Genomic DNA, 20,520 nt, shown 5'->3' with positions numbered 1-20,520 from the left:
TCAATTTGATGATCTCACCTAGCTGCCCTCCTCCTAGCACCGGGTGTGCCTGAACCTGCGTGCCCATCTCTGGGACAGCAGCCCACTTGCTAGGTGACCACTCCCCCACCCGCCTGCCTGCTTTGGCTATTGTGGCGAGAAGGGTTTTACTTAACCTTTGGACAGTCCCCTTTATTTGCTAAATCCTGATGCACAGGAGTGTTCATAGCTGACAGCGCGTGACCATGGGCAAGGGGCCCTAATGCCCTTGCTATGCATCCCTTATTCCTTATGGGATTTATGCCCCTTCAGATCCCTTTGTGGTGAAACCCCCTAGGCATCCCAGCTTCGGGAATCTGTCTGGTTTAAGCAGTGCGCACTGTCTGCGGTATGGTTCAAGCATTAAGGATTGCTAAGTCCTACTTCCCCCTCCTAGCATGCTCCCAGGTGGAAGGGTGGCAGGGGGGTGCCCACCGCCAACACGGAGCATCCCCAGCGGTGCCAAATTCCTGCTCCGTTGACGTTGAGTTTTAGTTACACCCTGGGCGTGCCAAATGTTGTAACGACATAATGTCCCCTAGTGTTTGACCCGCTGGTACCCATGTTATTGGGACGGCAGCACAATATGTTGGCTGACCGCATCTCCTAAGCGGTAAAAGTGTCCGTATCCCAGGTTCCTAGTTTCCTGCCGCTGCGTACACGACCAGTGGGACCGCTGGGAGATACCACCAACCGCGATGGTCCTCCGGACATTAAGATATGCCCCATTCTCACCTGGGCCTACCTCTGAATGATAGTGATTTCACACAGCTGTAAGGCCAGAGGCCCGCCTTAATAAACCTATTTACTTGTATTTTGCTACTCGGCACCCTTATGGTTGGAGCTCTGTGTTTGCGCTGCGCGCGTGCTCCAGGGCACGGTGTTGCTGTAGAGCTGGTGTCTGTTACCCACTCGCTGATACTTTATCTGTCGCTGACTGCCCTACTGCTGGATGCTTCCCAAGAACTGTAGACTTTGTGGTCCCACCTAGATTGATCCCATCGCTTGGGTGAAACCCAGTAGTAGTCAGGACCTTCATGGTACCTCCACCCCAGCGTAGACTATCGACATATTTGGGACGCCGGAGCAGGAGGTGCCCCCTCAAGTCTCAGGTTCTGACCCATAGAAGGATAACCCTGGGGCAGACAAGTCTGTGGGAACCAGCAGGAACCTTTGGTGCAATTACCGGCCCTATCCTGAATGTTGAGAATGCTGAATGGTCAATAATGCCCTGTCGCCATAAGGCTCTAACGTAGTGTTTACCAAACTTTTGAACCACCGGAAACTTGTTGTATGACAACCACACCACCCCAGTGCCGATGGTTTAACAAGGCTTGTTAGTTGTAGGAGATGACCGAAGCCACAATTCTGGCTTCGCCGCGTACATTTCAAAATTGCTTCCATTCTGACATGGTGGGGCTGTCACCTTTCTGTGTTGAATAAGCCTTAGGTGTCTCCCTTCAGTGAATAGCAAGCTCGCCCATGGCTTATGCAGCGGGCACTGCGTCGCCATGCGACCGACGTTATACTAAATAACGTGGCATGTAGGTAGTCCCATGCTAATGTTCTCTGCCTGACACCCCACAGGGCGCTGTGCTTACAGCCTACACTGTGCAATGTTGTGCCTTCTAGAATTCCAGGCCGCATCTTAGACAGAAGTTAGTCATGCAGTGCCCACTGCTCCTCACCGCGAGACCCCTTTTCGCATGCAGTGATACTTGGATTCCCGGTTAATCTGGTGTTCGGTCGATTCCGCTTCCACTATCAAGTGTGGGAATGGGGGCCCTCTAATGATAACGAGGCTGTAGGCAAATTTGTTGCGCATGGACTGTCTGCACGGCCGACCCCTGAAAACCCACACAACTGAAGAGGAGGTGTACCTCTCTAGAGGCCCCTCTTGTTCCCACTGACCTGCACGGATGCTGGGGTGAGGGTTCTGTAAAAAATAACCAGCTGAGTGATCACTTGCGACCCGATCGGGTTGATTGCCCAGACAGAACTGAACAATTGAAACCTAATGGTCCATGATTTATCTCGGGCGCCATGAGGCGGTCTTGAAGAAGGACCGGTGGACGGCAAGTCATCGGATTAACAATGAACTATTGGTGGGTAAGATACAGAGGTACCCTCCAAAACACTGAAATAACAACGGTGAGAATAGTTCTTTGAAGAAAAGCATTGAATGAATCGCTCCTCAAAGTCAAGGGACAAATACCCTGTCCGGTTACCACCAAGGCAGACGTACCGCAATGCCAACTGTAGGCAGAGTGACACACAATCTCCGACCTAGGGCTATTCACGGCAATTGTACCTAGAGAACCTAATTGCGCAAACTAGATATTGGCATACGCGCGCGCTTCCTGACGCACGGCAGTTCTACGGAACTCCTGACAATTGTGCGACTACATGCCAGGTCTCATGGCAGGCGGCCACTTCCTATCGCCCCCACCTTGCTCCTGCCGTGCTGTCCATCATAGTAATACCACAACCCACCTTGATACTCGTGCAGGCAAGATACTTGCGCCTGTTCCAAGCCCTCCAAAACTATCCGAATGGCTTGTTCAGCTGGCACCAGTGATTTTAATCCCAACTGCATTGATCCATGCCTGTTGGGTCATCTCTACAATATGCAGACAGCACCAACTTGTGGCAGACTGTCCCCAGCACCAGTTTGCAATTTGCTCGCGTGCGGCGCACCAGCAACCACTTGGTCAAATTCCACTGGTAAACTTTGTGCTGTGATTTTGGCCCTAGTGGGCCCTATGTCGTGACCACTTAGTCTTTTGTCAATGCATCCCTGTATTCAATACGATTGGGGCACTAAGCTACACCCATCTTTTGGCATAATCAATGCTTCCATTCGCATTAGATAATAAACCACCATTCTATCTCAGTTGCGTTGCCCTCCAAGAGCTTGCCACCCACCTGGGTGGATAGGTTTCAGTTTGCTCTGTGTGATTCTTACCATATCTGTGCAACTATGAGTGACAGTTAACGGCCTATGACTGGCACTTTCTTGCGAGCAAAACCAACCATGCAGATGCAGCAGGCCTATTGATATCAGTAATTACACAAACATACCTGTGTACGGTAGTCTCTAGGCCATACAATTCGTAGCTCTGACTAGTTGGACAATGGTGACCGTTACTGATAGGCCTGGCTAGCATTAGCCCCACAGCTGTAAATTGCTCCGTTACGTGTCCATCCCATCTTAACACCGTGCTCTGATAAAGGCCAACATGAGCACGTCGGAGGTGCAGAGTTGCGGACTTATAGCAAACCTCTTTTAGACTGTAGGCAGCGTTCCATCTTTAACTGTTTCCTAACATAGCCCAATGACCGTTCTCCGTTAGGACTATCCCCACTATGGTCCGCCCTGGCCAAGGCTAAAGCAATTGAGAGCGCGAGGCCTTAAGCAATGGGGGTTTGGATGTCAAGAAACAATAACAATAACAGCCTACCCATGCACCTTTCAGCAAAAGGTTCGGGCAGTGGGACCTGTGATGCAATCTGCCGGTATAGGTCGAATTCTTCCGGTGGCTCCAACAGTCAACCCCATACTTGGAAAGAACTCCACTTTGTCTGTACCCCTAACTGTTTTTGCATTGAGTGGTCCTATAACGAATTTTTTCAAATTGTGTGCATGTGTGAGGGCGTCTGCGAAGCATGGTTCATGTCGTAGCTGCTCAAACACGTGCAGTAAACTGTGCTGACCTCGATACTGCAGGACTGTTGTTAAATAGACATGCTCATCTATGGATTAATATTAGTCAAACAGTGCAGCAAACGACAACGGAAATTAATTCCATCATATCTCCTCCTTATACCACTTCTTTAAGGCTTAGCGATGGTACAACATGGCCACAGTGCCAACCGGTGGCGTACCATTTGCCACATGGGCAAGCCTAGAACTGGTGACTGTCTTATGTACTAGAAGCAACACATTCTAGATTAGACATTCAGTCAGCAAGGCGTGCGGACTCGACCCGAATGTATTGGAGCGCTGTACATGAGTACTGCCTTTACATTACATATTCAGGCACAGGGGGAGATTAAGTGATTTGCCCAAAATCACAGGACACGACCTCGAGGCTCGAACCCTGGTTTCCTGCACCAGAGTAGATGGCTGCACATGAGTACCGTATTTATATTACATATGCAGGCACGGGAAGATAAGTTATTTCCCCGGGATCACAGGACGCGACCTCGAGGCCCTAACCCTGGTTTCCTGCACTAAAGTCGGCGGCTGCACATGAGGACAGTATTTTCATTACATATTCAGGCACAGGGAGATTAAGAGATTTTCTCAAAATCACAGGACGCAACCCCGAGGCTCTACCCTGGTTTCCTGCACCAAAGTCGCGCTTGCTAGGCAAAGATGGAGCATCGGCGCTAATATATAATCTATATATAATTTTTTATTTTTCTTTGTCGCACAATCGGCTGGAGATATTGGGCGCCCCGCATAAGCACCAGTTCAGTTACTCACACATATTTATCTCCCGGCTGCCAAGCAATCATCGGGCTCTGCCTGCTCTTGCCACTCGAGGAGACGTGCAAGCCCGGCACAGGCCCGCTCGAGGTCACAGACGGCAGTGTCCGTTCTGCAAGCTCAGCGACCACAAGCTTGCGATGTTAAAGCCGTATATGTGCCGCCCCGGGCCTCGAGTCGGATGATAGAGGGGGGGGTGTGGGCAAAATAAATAAGGACGAGGATTAACACACGTGCTGTTCCTTCCGACATCTGGATAGAACAAGTAACATGCCTACGCGATTTTCCAACTACCTCATTAGGCCCAAACGATAGGGAGCAGGCCGACTTGTATAATGCTGTTACTGTCATTGCATCCAGCTATATGATACACGTAACATCGTACCTACAAGAAGTCAGCACTATTGGCTTGTAAATGGTTGTACGTTGTAAAGCTAAATAAGCAGTAAATATGGCTTGTATGTAAAATGATAACGGTAGTGCCTCAAATACCCAATTTGGCTCAAAGCTCGGATATGTGCCTAGCATAGTGAGCAGACCGACTTGTATTATGCTGTTTCTGTCATTGCATCCAGATATATGATAAACGTAACGTCGAACCTACAGCAAGTCAGCACTATTGGCTTGTCAATGGTTGTATGTTGCATGAGCTGAAAAGGCAGTAACTATGCATGCACATACTCATCGCGTGCAGTTCCTGCGGTAGGGGGGATCGAGATGCAGGTTACAAAGCGTCACGTGCAGTCAGGATCGGACTGCGCGACCCCTGCTGTAAATAGCTCTTTTATATCGCGCGAACTCGACCCGAAGGTATTGCAGCACTGTGCATGAGCACCGTATTTACACACATATTCGGGCACGGAAGTGAGATCATGAGCCGCCAAGGTCCGCGGCCCTCGGGGACCCAGGCAGACCAGGTCCAGCAGCTCGCATACATATTCGGGCACAGGGAGATTCAGTGATTTGCCCAGAGTCACAATCACAGCGCGAACTCGATCCGAAGGTATTGGCGCGCAGCTCATGAGCACCGTATTTACATACATAATCGGGCACGGGGAGATTAAGTGATCTGCCCAGAGTCACAGCGTGACTCGCCCGAAGGTATTGGAGCGCAGTACATGAGCCCCGTATTTACATACATATTCGGGCACGGAAGTGAGATCATGAGCCGCCAAGGTCCGCGACCCTCGGGGACCCAGGCAGACCAGGTCCAGCAGCTCGCATACATATTCGGGCATGGGGAGTGTAATATCCCGCTGGACAGGGGAAGGGAAAAGACCCCGGGCAGTGATGACCAACCTGGGTCTAAGTGGATGGACTGTCAGAAAAATGATAGAGACAAAAAAAAAGGTATTCTGCAAAGAAGTCTCTGCTTCTTTTATTATCTTTTGAGAGTCTTTTCTTAATGTATGCAAGAAAATATGAGGAAGTAGTTATGGCTGAACACCAGAGTTCTCGGGGTTCCTTGTAGGCCGTAGTCTTCCCTTACGAGGTCTGAAACAAGTCCCGCTTCGTGGTGTTGTCTTCTCCGGCTGTTCTTTATAGGAGTCCGGCCCCAGAAACATAGAGAAACAACAGAGAAGCCGGGGTTACTGGTTTGTTCGTGCGTTATTCTCTTTTTGTGCTACCGTCACCAGGGAGTGTTTTCCTAACGTTTTCAAGTAACTAAAGATGATTAAACTAAAAAGGGGAGTGGGACCGGGTGCTATTCGGTCAGAGAAAGGGCAATGGCTAACAGTGGCAAGTCTTTCACATGAAACCAACTTGTGCCCGATTACAGCCCCATGCAGCCCTGACCGGCCCACCACCACAAGGATCCCCGAGCGGTCACTTGCCTTAAGCCACGACCCAGGAACTGGGCCGCGGCACTTGGACCTTGGGCGTCCTCAGTTGCAGCTGGGCCTCCGGGTTTTCCGGTGTTCGGCTCTGCCGTGTTCCTCCATTCCTTGATACCGCTGGGCTCCGCTCACTCAGGGCTCCCATTCGGCTCTCTTTTCCTTCTCGGTTCGTTCTCCGCTCCGCTCTCGTCGTCCACCTCCTTCCGTCGCGTCTCTTCCTGTTGGCAGACACTCCTTGCTTCGCTCTCCGCCACTTTACTGTCCTGGACCGCCCTTCTCTCCGCCTCCTTCCGGTCGTTGCACCAATCCTGTGAGTGTGACGCGGATGACGTTGGCTGATACGTCAGGTGGGTTTGTGCCACTAGACCGCTCTGTCCTTCCTGTGAGGTGTCGCGGTCTAACTCGCAAGAGTTCCGGGGCTCTGGCTCATCGGAACTCTCACACATCCCCTCCCTTATGAATGGACGTAGGGGCCATTCAGAGGACGGGTGGCGGGAGAGATAGTCCGGACTGACGTTTTGTGTCCCAGGAACGTGGATCGTCTGAAAAGAAAAAGGTTGCAATGCAAGAAACCAACGAAGGATACGTGGATTAGTGTCCTTGTTATGGGACAGCCAGGTGAGAGGGGCATGGTCTGTTAAAATGGTGAACTGTCGTCCCAATAGGTAACATTGTAGCGCCTCTACAGCCCATTTTATAGTGAGGCATTCTATCTCGATCATTGAATACCGGATTTCACGGGGAAACAGTTTACGACTTATGTACAGTACTGGTCGTAAGTCACCCTTGGGGTCAGGCTGGCTTAAAACGGCCCCTAGGCCGAGTCCCGAGGCGTCCGTTTGTAGAATAAAAGGTCTGTCAAAATCAGGGCAGCTAAGGACAGGGGCTGTACAGATGGCGTCTTTTAAAGCACAAAAGCTATCCTCCTGCTCTTGAGTCCAGTCCTGTATATGTATGGAGTGTGTTTTCATTAACAGGGCAGTAAGGGGACTAGCTAGGGAGGAAAACAAAGGAATAAACCTACGGTAATACCCTATAAAACCCAAGAAGGAACGAATGTCTTTTTTCGTGGCTGGTTTCGGGATGCTCTTAACGGCTTCTATTTTGTTTATTTGGGGTTTTATACACCTTTACGTGATGGTATATCCCAAATACTGGATCTCGTTTGTACCCAACAGGGATTTCTTTGGGTTGATCGTGAAGCCTGCGGTCTGGAGAGCGGAAAACACCTTGCCTAGATGATACAGGTGGTCCTCCCCTGTCTGACTGTAAATGACGATGTCGTCTAAGTAGGCTGCGGCATAGACTGCGTGCGGTTTCAGTATGGTATCTATCAGTCTTTGGAACGTGTCAGGTGCCCCATGCAGGCCAAAGGGTAAGACCTTAAATTGATACAGACCACAGGGGGTGGCAAATGCGGTCTTTTCCTTGGACTGAGGGGACAAGGGAATTTGCCAATAGCCTTTGGTAAGGTCTAAGGTTGACATGAATCTAGCTTTTCCTAGTCGCTCTATTAATTCGTCGATTCTGGGCATAGGATAGGTATCGAATTTAGTTAAGGCGTTCACTTGTCGAAAGTCTATACAGAAACGGAGACTTCTGTCAGGTTTCGGTACAATGACAATCGGGGAACACCAGTTACTCTGGGAGGGCTCGATGATCCCCGCCATGAACATGTCTAATACCTCCTTTTCCACTGCTTCCCTACGCGCTGCTGGGATGCGATAAGGTTTTTGCTTCACTACGTGTCGGGTTTCGCGGCGCTTGCCGCTCCCCGCTCTCCCGCACAAACTAGGCCTGGGCGTAGTTCGCGAAGTAGCACTTCGCGAAGCTACGCAAAGTGAAGTTCGCACTACGCGAGCTACGCGTAGCACTTCGCGAACTGCGTAGTACCTTGTTCGCACTGTGCCAGATGTCGTTTTCAATGATTGCACAGTGCGGACAAGCAACCGGCACTGTGCAATCATTGAAAATGGCATCTTGCACAGTGCGAGCTGTAGTTTTCTGCTGCTCGAGTAGATTTTTACTCGAGCTTCAGCTTTCTCAACGCGAACTGGTAGTTTCTCATGGCGAGCATACGCGACCGCTCGCAATGAGAAACCTGACCTTCCTCGCGTTGGGAATCTAGCCGGGAGGTTTATTTTCCATGCTCGCGATCGCCAACTTGCAGTTGCTGATCGCGAACAAGGAAAAAGTCTCGCCGGGATGTCATTTTGCTTGCTCGCGGTCGCCAACTTGACGTTGAGGACCGCGAGCAAGCAAAAAATGACCGCAGCACTACGCAACACTACGCTACGCGTGTTCGCACTGTGCTACGTGCAGTTCGCGTAGTGCGAAGTAGCGCGAACTTCGCAAACTACGCGAGCGTAGCGTAGTGCTTTGCCCAGGCTTAAAAAACACACACAAGGAAGCCGGAATACTCACTTCCGTATGAAGGCAGAGCCCCGGTCTAGGCTTTGCAGCGGACAAGTCTCAGAAGCACTTCCGGGGGAGACGCTTAAACAGCGCGTTTCCCGCCGGCTCTGTGCTTCGAATCCTTCCGGATTCCCCTGAAGACGCGGAGGCAGTTTCCTGAGCCAGACTCTCTGATTTCCGACTTTGTTTGTATCCTCTCCGTGCAGGAGCGCTATTATTTTTGTTTGACTAGGTGTCTGCGCAGGAGCGCCTTGCTTGCCTTTTGGTTGGTGTCTGCGCAGGAGCGCTTGTGGTTCTACGTAGGGTTCACCGCGCAGGAGCGCCATTCCATGACATTTCGTAATCTGCCTACTACGACCCTTACCTTGCCAGCGTACTGGAAGGGTGAAGGGTTTTCATGCACAAGGGTGCCTTATTTTGGTTTTGGTGTGCAGTCGCTTGTTTCCCCATCTCGCAGGAGCGCTAGAGTTAGCTCCACGGAGCTAGAGCCATAGTTTTCATTTACTTTCATTAACTTCCCTGCTATTGGGTGCCTAAGAGATAGGTTTGTGACACATTGCGCAGGAGCGCTTTTCTTTAGTTCTTCTTGGGGTGAACCACGCAGGAGCGCCTCACATGGATTATCCTTCTTGGAAGCTGCACTGATGTCTAAGCGATATGGTCTACCGCAGCACTGGTGAGTTCCCGGCAGGAAAGCTTCTGTGTGTGTTTTTAAGGGTCTTGTAAAGACGATAGTGGGGTTATATACCAATCTGGTCCTTTTTCTGTTTTCCAGTTGCCCCCGTGGTATCCTGCAAGGTCCATCCACTTCCCAAGTCTCTACGTTCCTTTGGCCCGTATCCCTGCGTCCATCTCATCCCTGTTGGGTCCATATTCCACGAGGGTCAGGTGGGTACAGGGGCGGGTGCTCTTGTCGTCTCTGCGAAGTTGCTTCACAAGCAGAGGTAAGTCTTGTGGGGCACCTGACAGAATTCGAAGCCCACGATAACTATTCCACCCAGACGACATGGGCGACCCGGAGGTTACATTACAGGACATCGCAGTAATGTTGGCTGCCATGCAAGCCGAGAACCTCAATTTACGCCATGATATCACTGCCCTACAGGGCCAAATGGCATCCGGGGTTACCGGTCCTTGGGGAACCACCCCTAGCCCCAGAGTCATGCAAGAAGGTCTATTGAGGCAGCCTACGTTTACCTTTGGGGGGTCCTCTGCTGCCACCAATCTGAATACCGCCATACAAGTGGTCACACCCCATCCTGTTCAGCTGGCACCACCCGAACGCTTCTACGGCGACAGCACCAAGTACGGCATTTTCATTCATCAATGCCACCTGCATTTTTTGGCCAGAAATGCGGCTTTTCCCGATGATGCCTCCAAGGTTGCATACATTCTATCGTACATGGGCGGGGACGCCGCTCAGTGGTCCATCGCCTTGGTAGAGAATGACGACCCCATGCTCCACCATTTGCCAACATTCAAGGAGGTCATGCGGCGTATGTTCGCTCGTCACACCTTTGTGCAGGCCGCAGACAACGAGTTGCTCAACCTCAAACAAGGCAGCCAAGACCTGCTTCATTACATCACCCAGTTCAGCAGGCTCATTATAGAGGCCCAATGGCCCGAGGACAAGAAGGTGTCAATATTCTATCGAGGATTGTGTGATGACCTGAAGGATCTCATCTCGCAGTTACCTAACCCGCCTGATGAAATAGGACCTTTCATCGACTTGGTGGTGAAAATGAACTTCCGACTACAGGAAAGAAGAACCGAAAAAGGGAAGAGCGGTGACAACCGTTTCTTGTCCTTTGGGGACAAAGGCGTCGAAAAGAGCAAAGACTAATCCACTACCCAGGGCGAGGCTCCGGAACCCATGCAGATCGGGGGCATTAGGGGGCCCTTGACCAGTCAAGAGAGAGAGAAGAGGAGGAAGCAGAACCAATGTCTGTATTGTGGGAAAAGCGGACACTTCGTCAGAGAATGTCAGGTGAAGCCCCCTAAACCTAGGGGTAGAAGGTCGTTTGCGTTGCCCATCACCAAAGGCGACCAGACGGGAAACAATACAACCCAGTAGACAAGGGGATCCGTCCTCTGGGTTCTTCGTATCACTCCTCAGCGATCCCTGCAGTATTCGACGGCAGTCAACACGTAGGGGTGGAAGTTTCCTTACAGAACCATGCGGGCAGAACCTGGTTGGTGACCGCCATGTTGGATTCCGGTGCGACAGGCAGTTTCATCTACACCGGTTTTTCGCGTGCCTTAGGCATGAACACCGTGCCTAAAGCACAACCTGAGACGGTCAAGGCGGTGGATGGGACGGACTTGACTTCAGGCCCTATCAGGCATCAAACTGAGAACATGACCATGTCCTTTGTTAACCACCACGCTGAGGCTATCAGCTTTGATGTCATTGACGCCCCTCAATTCAAGGCTATATTGGGGTTGCCGTGGTTGGTGAAGCATAATCCCCGCATCGATTGGGTGGCCAGAATCATACACCTGGATTCGGAACACTGCTGTGGAACCTGTTATACGAAGGACGACCTCCTGGGGGTTCGCTCCGTACAGGCGCGTTCGCTGCCAGTGGATGGCATGGGGGTGGTTTCCCAAGCTGCCGTACCGGAGGAATATCAGGACCTGGCGGTAGTGTTCGACAAGAAGGGAGTCAATACCTTGCCACCACACCGGTCGTTTGACTGCCGGATAGATCTGATCCCTGGCTCCACGTTGCCATGCAGCAGGATTTATTCTCTCACGGAGAAAGAGAATATCCACCTTCGATCTTATCTGGACGAGTATCTGGACAACGGTTTTATTCGCCATTCCAGGTCTCCGGTTTCCTCTCCTCTTTTCTTCGTGTCGAAGAAGGAAGACGATCTGAGGACCCGTATTGACTTTCGGGCGATGAACGCCATCACCGTAAAAAAACGGTACCCGCTCCCGTTGATCTCCAACCTTCTGGATCAGGTGAAAAATGCCTCAGTGTACACTAAGCTCGACCCGCGGGGTGCTTACCATCTAGTCAGAGTCCGGAAGGGTGACGAATGGAAGACCGCCTTCCGGACGAAGTTTGGTCTCTTCGAATACCAGGTCATGCCTTTCGGACTCTGCAACGCCCCCGCAGCGTTCCAGTACTTCATCGACGAAGTACTGAGGGACTATATAGACGTCTTCTGTATTGTCTATATATACGATATCCTGATTTACTCTCGGACCATCACCGAACACGTGCAGCACGTGCGTTCCGTCCTCCAACAGCTAGGGAAACATCGTTTGTACGTCAAACTGGAGAAAAGCGTTTTCCACGTCACCTCTGTTGAGTTCCTGGGGCATATAATCACTCCGGCAGGCATCCAAATGGACAACAAGAAGGTGGAAGCCATCTTGTCTTGGCCTTCTCCAGACTCCATAAGGGTCCAACGGTTCCTCGGTTTTGCCAACTACTACCGTAGATTCATCACAGGTTTCTCCGAGATGGTAGCTCCTATCACACGCCTGCTGCGCAAAATGGTGCGTTTCGGTTGGGATCAGAAAGCAGACAGCGCTTTCCAGGAACTAAAAAGGCGCTTTACCATAGCTCCCGTTTTGGTGCATCCAGACACCGAGCAGCCCTTCATAGTGGAAGCAGATGCCTCTAAGGACGCCATAGGGGGCGTGTTATCCCAACGAAGTACCAGCACAGGACAACTGCATCAGGTGGCTTTCTACTCCAAGAAACTCCAACCAGCGGAACGCAACTACACTGTGTCCGACCGAGAGCTCCTAGCAATCAAGACAGCATTCAAGGAATGGCGCCACTTCTTAAAAGACGCCAAACACACGGTGACCATTTACACAGACCACCGGAACCTCCAGTTCCTACGTTCAGCACGTGCCCTCGCAGCCAGACAGCTGCGATGGACCCTTTTCTTCAATGAATATAACTTTGTGATCACGTTCCGACCCGGGAAAGACAACGCCAAAGTGGATGCCCTTTCATGACTAGACGAATCCGACGAAGATGCCGAAAACGCCGAGCCGTTTCCCATAATTTCGGAAAAACACTTCCAGGACTATGGTAGAACAAGATACTAAGCAGTCCGATCCGGTAGTCCTGGCAGGAGCACATGAAGGTGTGACTTATGTGGACGGGTTGCTGTTTAAAGGTGAACGGTTGCACCTACCGGGGGTGCCCAGTCAACAAAAATCGGTCCGCATGTGCCACGATCATGTCCTCTCCGGCCACCCTGGCTATCACAAGACGCTCGAGCTCGTGCAAAGACAGTATTGGTGGCCAACGCTGGTGTCCGACACGAGAAAACACGTGATGAACTGTGCCGTTTGTCTGTTGGGTAAGAACAGCTCTGAGCCTTCGATTGGTCTGCTGCGTCCCATCCCTGTGCCACCTTATCCCTGGCACACCATCTCTATGGATTTTGTGGTTGACCTTCCGCCTACCAAGACCGGACACACCACGGTTCTCACCATAGTTGACCACCTCTCCAAGATGGCTCACTTCGTACCCTTGTTGAAATTGCCCACTGCTGCGGATCTGGCCTTGGTCTTCGTGCACGAAGTGGTTCGTCTCCATGGCATACCATCGGTGGTCATAACGGACCGGGGATCGCAGTTCGTGTCCCGGTTCTGGAAGGAAGTATGCAGGATCCTCGAGATGGACGTGCGCTTATCCTCAGCATACCACCCCCAGACCGACGGTCAGGCCGAGAGAACGAACCACACCATGGAACAGTATCTCCGTTGTTTGCTGTTGATGGTTGAGAGGGAATGGTCTGAAGTGATATGGTTGGCAGAATACGCGTACAACAACAGTGTGCATTCGGCCATTGGGATGTCCCCCTTCTTCTGTCTCCATGGCCGTCACCCTCGCACCTCTGCCTGGGAGGCACCCCAGAACAGCCAATTGCCAACGGTCCGTTCCTATCATGAGTCCCTGTGCCGGCTCTGGCAGCAGGCACATTTTGAATTGGCCAAAGCTAAGGACACCTACAAGGCACATGCTGACGCCCATAGACAGAAAGAGCCCGATTACCGCTTGGGTGACAGAGTGTGGCTTTCCATTCGGCACCTCAACGTGCATGGTCCCAAGAAACTGTTGCCTCGTTTTGTGGGTCCCTTTGTCATCGAGAAGGTGGTCAACCCTGTGGCTGTGAGACTCTCGCTTCCTCCGCACATGCGGATCCACCCTGTCTTCCATGTCTCCCTTCTGCGGGCGGTCCATTCTGGCAGCGCTGTTCCCTCTCCTCCTTCTCCGGTGGTGGTGGAGGACCATGTTGAGTATGAGGTCAGGGCCATCTTGGGGTCTCGTCGTGTCAGGGGCAAGCTTTTCTACCTGGTGGACTGGAAGGGGTACGGTCCAGACGAGCGGTCTTGGGAGCCCTTGTCCCATGTGCGCCATGCTCCCGTTCTGGTCCGTGCTTTTCATCTGAGTCACCCTCTGAGCCCTCGCCCTGCCTCCCCTTTCTGAATTTGGGGCTGTTGGGGGGAGGGCCTGTTTTGGTTGGGGGTACTGTCGGGTTTCGCGGCGCTTGCCGCTCCCCGCTCTCCCGCAAAAACACACACAAGGAATCCGGAATACTCACTTCCGGATGAAGGCAGAGCCCCGGTCTAGTCTTTGCAGCGGACAACAGGTCTCAGAAGCACTTCCGGGGGAGACGCTTAAACAGCGCGTTTCCCGCCGGCTCTGTGCTTCGAATCCTTCCGGATTCCCCTGAAGACGCAGAGGCAGTTTCCTGAGCCAGACTCTCTGATTTCCGACTTTGTTTGTATCCTCTCCGCGCAGGAGCGCTATTATTTTTGTTTGACTAGGTGTCTGCGCAGGAGCGCCTTGCTTGCCTTTTGGTTGGTGTCCGCGCAGGAGCGCTTGTGGTTCTACGTAGGGCTCACCGCGCAGGAGCGCCATTCCGTGACATTTCGTAATCTGCCTACTACGACCCTTACCTTGCCAGCGTACTGGAAGGGTGAAGGGTTTTCATGCACAAGGGTGCCTTATTTTGGTTTTGGTGTGCAGTCGCTTGTTTCCCCATCGCGCAGGAGCGCTAGAGTTAGCTCCACGGAGCGAGAGCCATAGTTTTCATTTACTTTCATTAACTTCCCTGCTATTGGGTGCCTAAGAGATAGGTTTGTGACACGTTGCGCAGGAGCGCTTTTCTTTAGTTCTTCTTGGGGTGAACTACGCAGGAGCGCCTCACATGGATTATCCTTCTTGGAAGCTGCACTGATGTCTAAGCGATATGGTCTACCGCAGTACTGGTGAGTTCCCGGCAGGAAAGCTTCTGTATGTGTTTAAGGGTCTTGTAAAGACAATAGTGGGGTTATATACCAATCTGGCCCTTTTTCTGTTTTCCAGTTGCCCCCGTGGTATCCTGCAAGGTCCATCCACTTCCCAAGTCTCTACGTTCCTTTGGCCCCTATCCCTGCGTCCATCTCATCCCTGTTGGGTCCATATTCCACGCGGCTCAGGTGGGTACAGGGGCCGGTGCTCTTGTCGTCTCTGCGGAATTGCTTCACAAGCAGAGGTAAGTCTTGTGGGGCACCTGACACTACGGTTTTTTCTAAGGAGATTATCTCACGGTGGACTATAGAGGTTAAACCGGGAGTGGATGAAAATAGGCCGGGAAAGCTGTTGGTTAGACTATCTAACTGGTTCTTTTGAGAAGGGGACAAGATATTCCCCTTTGGCACCGGGTCGGGTGCTCTATCTTGTTTTGCTGGGAGTGATATGTCTGCCTGTTGGTCCGAACAGACCAGATAGGCGGGGTTGGTGGGTGGTGTTTCTTCCCATTTTTTTAATAGATTGACATGGTATATTTGCTTGCCGCTAGTGCGATGTGGTAGTTTTACACTGTACGTAACGGGAGTTACTTGTTTTTCTATTTCATAAGGTCCTTGCCACTTCATTAGGAGTTTATCCTCAGTAGAGGGAAGCAGCAGGAGTACCCTGTCCCCCGGTTTAATCTCACGCAGTCTGCTTCGTTTGTCGTAGTGTTTCCTTTGTGTTTCCTATTGTCATGTACGACTCCCCATATGTGAAATAAAGATGTTCTGAGGTCTGTGGCATATTGTAAGAGGGGTTTTCCTTCCTCATCCTCCTCCTCCCATTGTTCGTCTGCCATGTCAAGGAGGGTCCTGGGTTTCCGCCCGAAAAGTATTTCAAAGGGGGAATACCCAGTGGATTTTTGTTCATGGGATCGTAAGGCAAAGAAAACGAGAGGCAGCTGGCGATCCCAATCCCTTCCTGTGTCAGAGATGACCTTGCGGAGGAGGTGTTTAATTGATTTGTTATAACGCTCCACAAGGCCATCCGTTTGGGGGTGATATACGGATGTCTGTAATCTCTTGATTCCCAGTATATGACAGATTTGGGACATCAAACGGGACATGAACGGGGTTCCCTGGTCGGAGGGGAACCCCACCCGGGAAAACAACATGATCATGGCTTGGACTACCGCCGGGGTGGTCATGGTGGATAAGGGGAACGACTCAGGGTAACGGCTGGCATAGTCGACTATGACCAGGATATATCGGTGTCCCCGGGCTGAGGGAGTCAAAGGGCCTACTAGGTCCATGCCCACTCTCTTAAATGGGACATCAATGATAGGCAGGGGATGTAATGGGGCCTTCACGGGGGTCTCGGGGCAGGTATATTGACATTGGACACAGGCAGCACAGTGCCTAGCTACATCCCTGTACACACACCAGGCCAAAAGAACCGCTCCAGAAGATATTTTAACGTTTTCTCTTTGCCACAATGACCCCCCCACCTTGTTATGTGCTAGTAGGAGAACGTGTTCACGGAATATGGTTGGAACGAGTAACTCTGTCTTGGTCAGGGGGTTCTCCGTCACCACTCGATATAACAGTCCCCGTTTTACGACAAAGTGAGGTCCTACCTGTCCGGGTGTTGTTTCTTGTGCTTGTTCCCAAGCATGCTTCAGGGCGTTATCTTCCCGTTGGGCCGTTCAAAAACTGCACGGCTTTGATGGGCCGGAGTCTGTGAGAGAGAGAGGAAAGGCATGACGTGAGAACGAGGTTTGTATGTACTCCCTTTTCCCCGCTCTTTTCTCTCTTTTACTTTTCTTGTCCCTGGTTTGTGGCATCTCCAACTCTACCTCTCTGTACGGGGCCTCCTGTAACCACGCCTGGGTTTGTGTTTTTAGCCCTTCCATATATTGGTGGAATTTAGGATGGTATGTCCCTATTATAACCGCTTCAGGCAAGGAGGGGATAATACCTACATTCCTTAAATGTGGGTTGTTGTCGACCTCTAGAAGGACCTTTGCCACTGGATATGTTTTGGTGTCCCCATGGACGCATGTTACTCTTACTTGTTCTGTTGCTTGAATCTGAGGTTTCAATATCAAGGAGCTATCTACTACTGTCACGTGACACCTTGTGTCTAGCAATACTTGTTTCTTTTTCCCATTAATGAATACCTCCTTTTTATATTGGAGTGGATCAGTGTTGGCTACCAAAACCCTACCGCGACTATAACCCACCTCCATGGGTTCGGGTACAGGGGTACGGTGAGGACACTGCCTAGCGATATGCCCCCACTCCGCACAGTTATAACACTGTGGGCCTTGTCCACTGGATCCTACTACTGTGTGGGGCTGTCGGGGAATGAAAGGGGGTGATATAAGAGGTCTACTTTCAGAGAGACTGGTACTCTTCGGGATGGTATGTGTCTGAGGACGAACTGAACTGGGAGTACTCTGGTAGTGGGCTATACCGGTTTTAAAGTCTGGGGCCCTATGGATGGCACAAGCGAGGTCAACAGCTGATGCGGACGTGAGCATCGGGTGTTGTTTGATCCAGAACCGGGTACTAGGTGTTAATGCATCTAGGAATTGTTCCAGGTAGATTTTTTCTACAACCTCCTCCAGGGTAGAAGTGTGTGGGTTTAACCATCTATGTCCCATGTCCCGTATCCGAAAGTACAACGCTCTGGGGTTTTCTCCTACAGACCACTTTTCCCTCTGGAATTTATTTCTGTAGTGCTCCTGGTCACATCCCATCCGTTCTAGTATAGCCTTTTTAACGTCCTCATAGGGACTCGTACCGGTGGGACTGGCGGATTGGTAAGCGGCCTGTAGTTCGCCGGATAACAGGGGAGCTATGTATTGGCCCCCCCTTTCCTGTGGCCAGGCCGCTGTGGTAGCAACTCTCTCAAAGTTAAAAAAAATAATAATCGGGATCTTCTCCTGCTTGATATTTCTGAAGCACCGTCCCAGGGACGTTTGGACGAACCTGTGTGTTGACTATAGCGTCAGTTATCCGTAGAATGGCCGTATCGTGGACCTATTGGTTTGTTGCGATGAGGGTGGCCTGGTCTTTAAGAGCTCCCTGTAGGGTTTCTCGCTCTACTCGAGCGGCTTGGATTTGTTGTTCTAACACCAACTGCAGGTGTCGTTGGCCTTCGGCCAACTGTGAGATGACGTTCTCCATGGGCACGGGTTGTGTCATGAGGCGACACGAATTTAGGAAGGATAAAGGAAATGAAAAATGAATCCCACTTCTGACACCACTTGTAATATCCCGCTGGACAGGGGAAGGGAAAAGACCCCGGGCAGTGATGACCAACCTGGGTCTAAGTGGATGGACTGTCAGAAAAATGATAGAGACTAAAAAAAGATATTCTGCAAAGACGTCTCTGCTTCTTTTATTATCTTTTGAGAGTCTTTTCTTAATGTATGCAAGAAAATATGAGGAAGTAGTTATGGCTGAACACCAGAGTTCTCGGGGTTCCTTGTAGTCCGTAGTCTTCCCTTACGAGGTCTGAAACAAGTCCCGCTTCGTGGTGTTGTCTTCTCCGGCTGTTCTTTATAGGAGTCCGGCCCCAGAAACATAGAGAAACAACAGAGAAGCCGGGGTTACTGGTTTGTTCGTGCGTTATTCTCTTTTTGTGTTACCGTCACCAGGGAGTGTTTTCCTAACGTTTTCAAGTAACTAAAGATGATTAAACTAAAAAGGGGAGTGGGACCGGGTGCTATTCGATCAGAGAAAGGGCAATGGCTAACAGTGGCAAGTCTTTCACATAAAACCAACTTGTGCCCGATTACAGCCCCATGCAGCCCTGACCGGCCCACCACCACAAGGATCCCCGAGCGGTCACTTGCCTTGAGCCATGACCCAGGAACTGGGCCGCGGCACTTGGACCTTGGGCGTCCTCAGTTGCAGCTGGACCTCCGGGTTTTCCGGTGTTCGGCTCCGCCGTGTTCCTCCGTTCCTCGATACCGCTGGGCTCCGCTCGCTCAGGTCTCCCGTTCGGCTCTCTTTTCCTTCTCGGTTCGTTCTCCGCTCCGCTCTCGTCGTCCACCTCCTTCCGTCGCGTCTCTTCCTGTTGGCAGACACTCCTTGCTTCGCTCTCCACCTCTTTACTGTCCTGGACCGCCCTTTTCTCCGCCTCCTTCCGGTCGTTGCACCAATCCTGTGAGTGTGACGCGGATGACGTTGGCTGATACGTCAGGTGGGTTTGTGCCACTAGACCGCTCTGTCCTTCCTGTGAGGAGTCGTGGTCTAACTCGCAAGAGTTCCGCCGTTCTGGCTCATCGGAACTCTCACAGGGAGATTCAGTGATTTGCCCAGAGTCACAATCACAGCGCGAACTCGATCCGAAGGTATTGGCGTGCAGTTCATGAGCACCGTATTTACATACATCATCGGGCACGGAGAGATTAAGTGATCTGGCCAGAGTCACAGTGCGACTCGCCCGAAGGTATTGGAGCGCAGTACATGAGCCCCGTATTTACATACATATTCGGGCACGGCGGATTAGTGATTTGCCGAGAGTCACAGCGCGAACTCAAGCTTAAATGATTTGCCCCGAGTCCCAGCGCGACTCGCCCCAAAGGTATTGGAGCGCCGTACATGAGCTCCATATCTATCCACACATTCGGGCACGGGGACACCAAGTGATTTGCCCAGAGTCACAACGCGAACTCGACATTAAGTCATTTGCCCATATTCACTGCGCGACTCGACCCGAAGGCATTGGGGCGCAGTACATGAGCACCGTATTTACACACATAACCGGGCCCGGGGAGATTAAGTGATTTGCCCAGAGTCACAGCGCGACTCGACCGGAAGGTATTGGAGCGCCGTACCTGAGTACCATATCTATATACACATTCATCTATATACACATTCGCTGCACGCGGCGCCAACTCGAAATTAAGTGATTTGCCCAGAGTCACAGCGCGATTCAACCCAAAGGTATTGGACCGCAGTACATAGCGAACTCGAATTAAGAGATTCGCCCAGGGTCACAGCGCGACTCACCCGAAGGTATTGGACCGCAGTACACGGAGAATGGCAGCCCTCTCTGTTCGCCGCCAGCTATTGATCTTGCCCCCCCTCCGCCCGTGGCAATCCGTGCCACAGGGCCCCGTCAACCTGGTACTGTCCAGGGACAGGGCCGGGGCGGAGTAGGGTGCAGCAAGACTCACCGTCCTATAGACGACACGACGGCGATGCGGCGTCCTATGCGGCGTGGTGGGCGACAAAGAGGTCGCCAGGAGGGTGGGGGAAGGATAAATAGCCTCCCCTTCCCCACAGGGGCCAGGAAGTGACGCGCTTGGGCGTCACATCAGGCCAGCACGAGGAGAGGGGGACACCGGTCGGCATCCCTGCCCCCTCTCCTTGGGAGGGGGTGGGGAGGGGTGACCAGTGCCCCGACGGTACTAGGGCGCCGACCGCTATAGTGGCCCCCTGCGGGGGCTGTGGTCAGCGGCATTTCCGCATCTCCGTTGCATTACACCC

At 51.7% G+C, this 20,520-nt stretch overlaps 1 long non-coding RNA gene across 2 annotated transcripts in view; it reads right to left on the bottom strand.

Annotated features, from left to right (window-relative positions):
* Positions 1–20,520, bottom strand: part of LOC146839619 (uncharacterized) — a 203,377-nt gene that overhangs the window by 156,373 nt on the left and 26,484 nt on the right. Inside the window, exon 2 of one of the 2 annotated variants that reach the window (XR_014981112.1) lies at positions 16,653–16,753. The exons of the other annotated variant lie outside the window; for it this stretch is intronic. This is a non-coding gene — a long non-coding RNA (uncharacterized LOC146839619). The remainder of the gene's footprint in view (positions 1–16,652; positions 16,754–20,520) is intronic. 2 annotated transcript variants of the gene reach the window in all.

The sequence above is a fragment of the Triturus cristatus genome, chromosome 4_1 (assembly GCF_964204655.1).
Source record: "Triturus cristatus chromosome 4_1, aTriCri1.1, whole genome shotgun sequence".
Lineage (NCBI taxonomy): Eukaryota > Metazoa > Chordata > Amphibia > Caudata > Salamandridae > Triturus > Triturus cristatus.
Note: the sequence above shows the minus strand (reverse complement) of the source record. Positions and strands in the feature narration are given on the sequence as shown.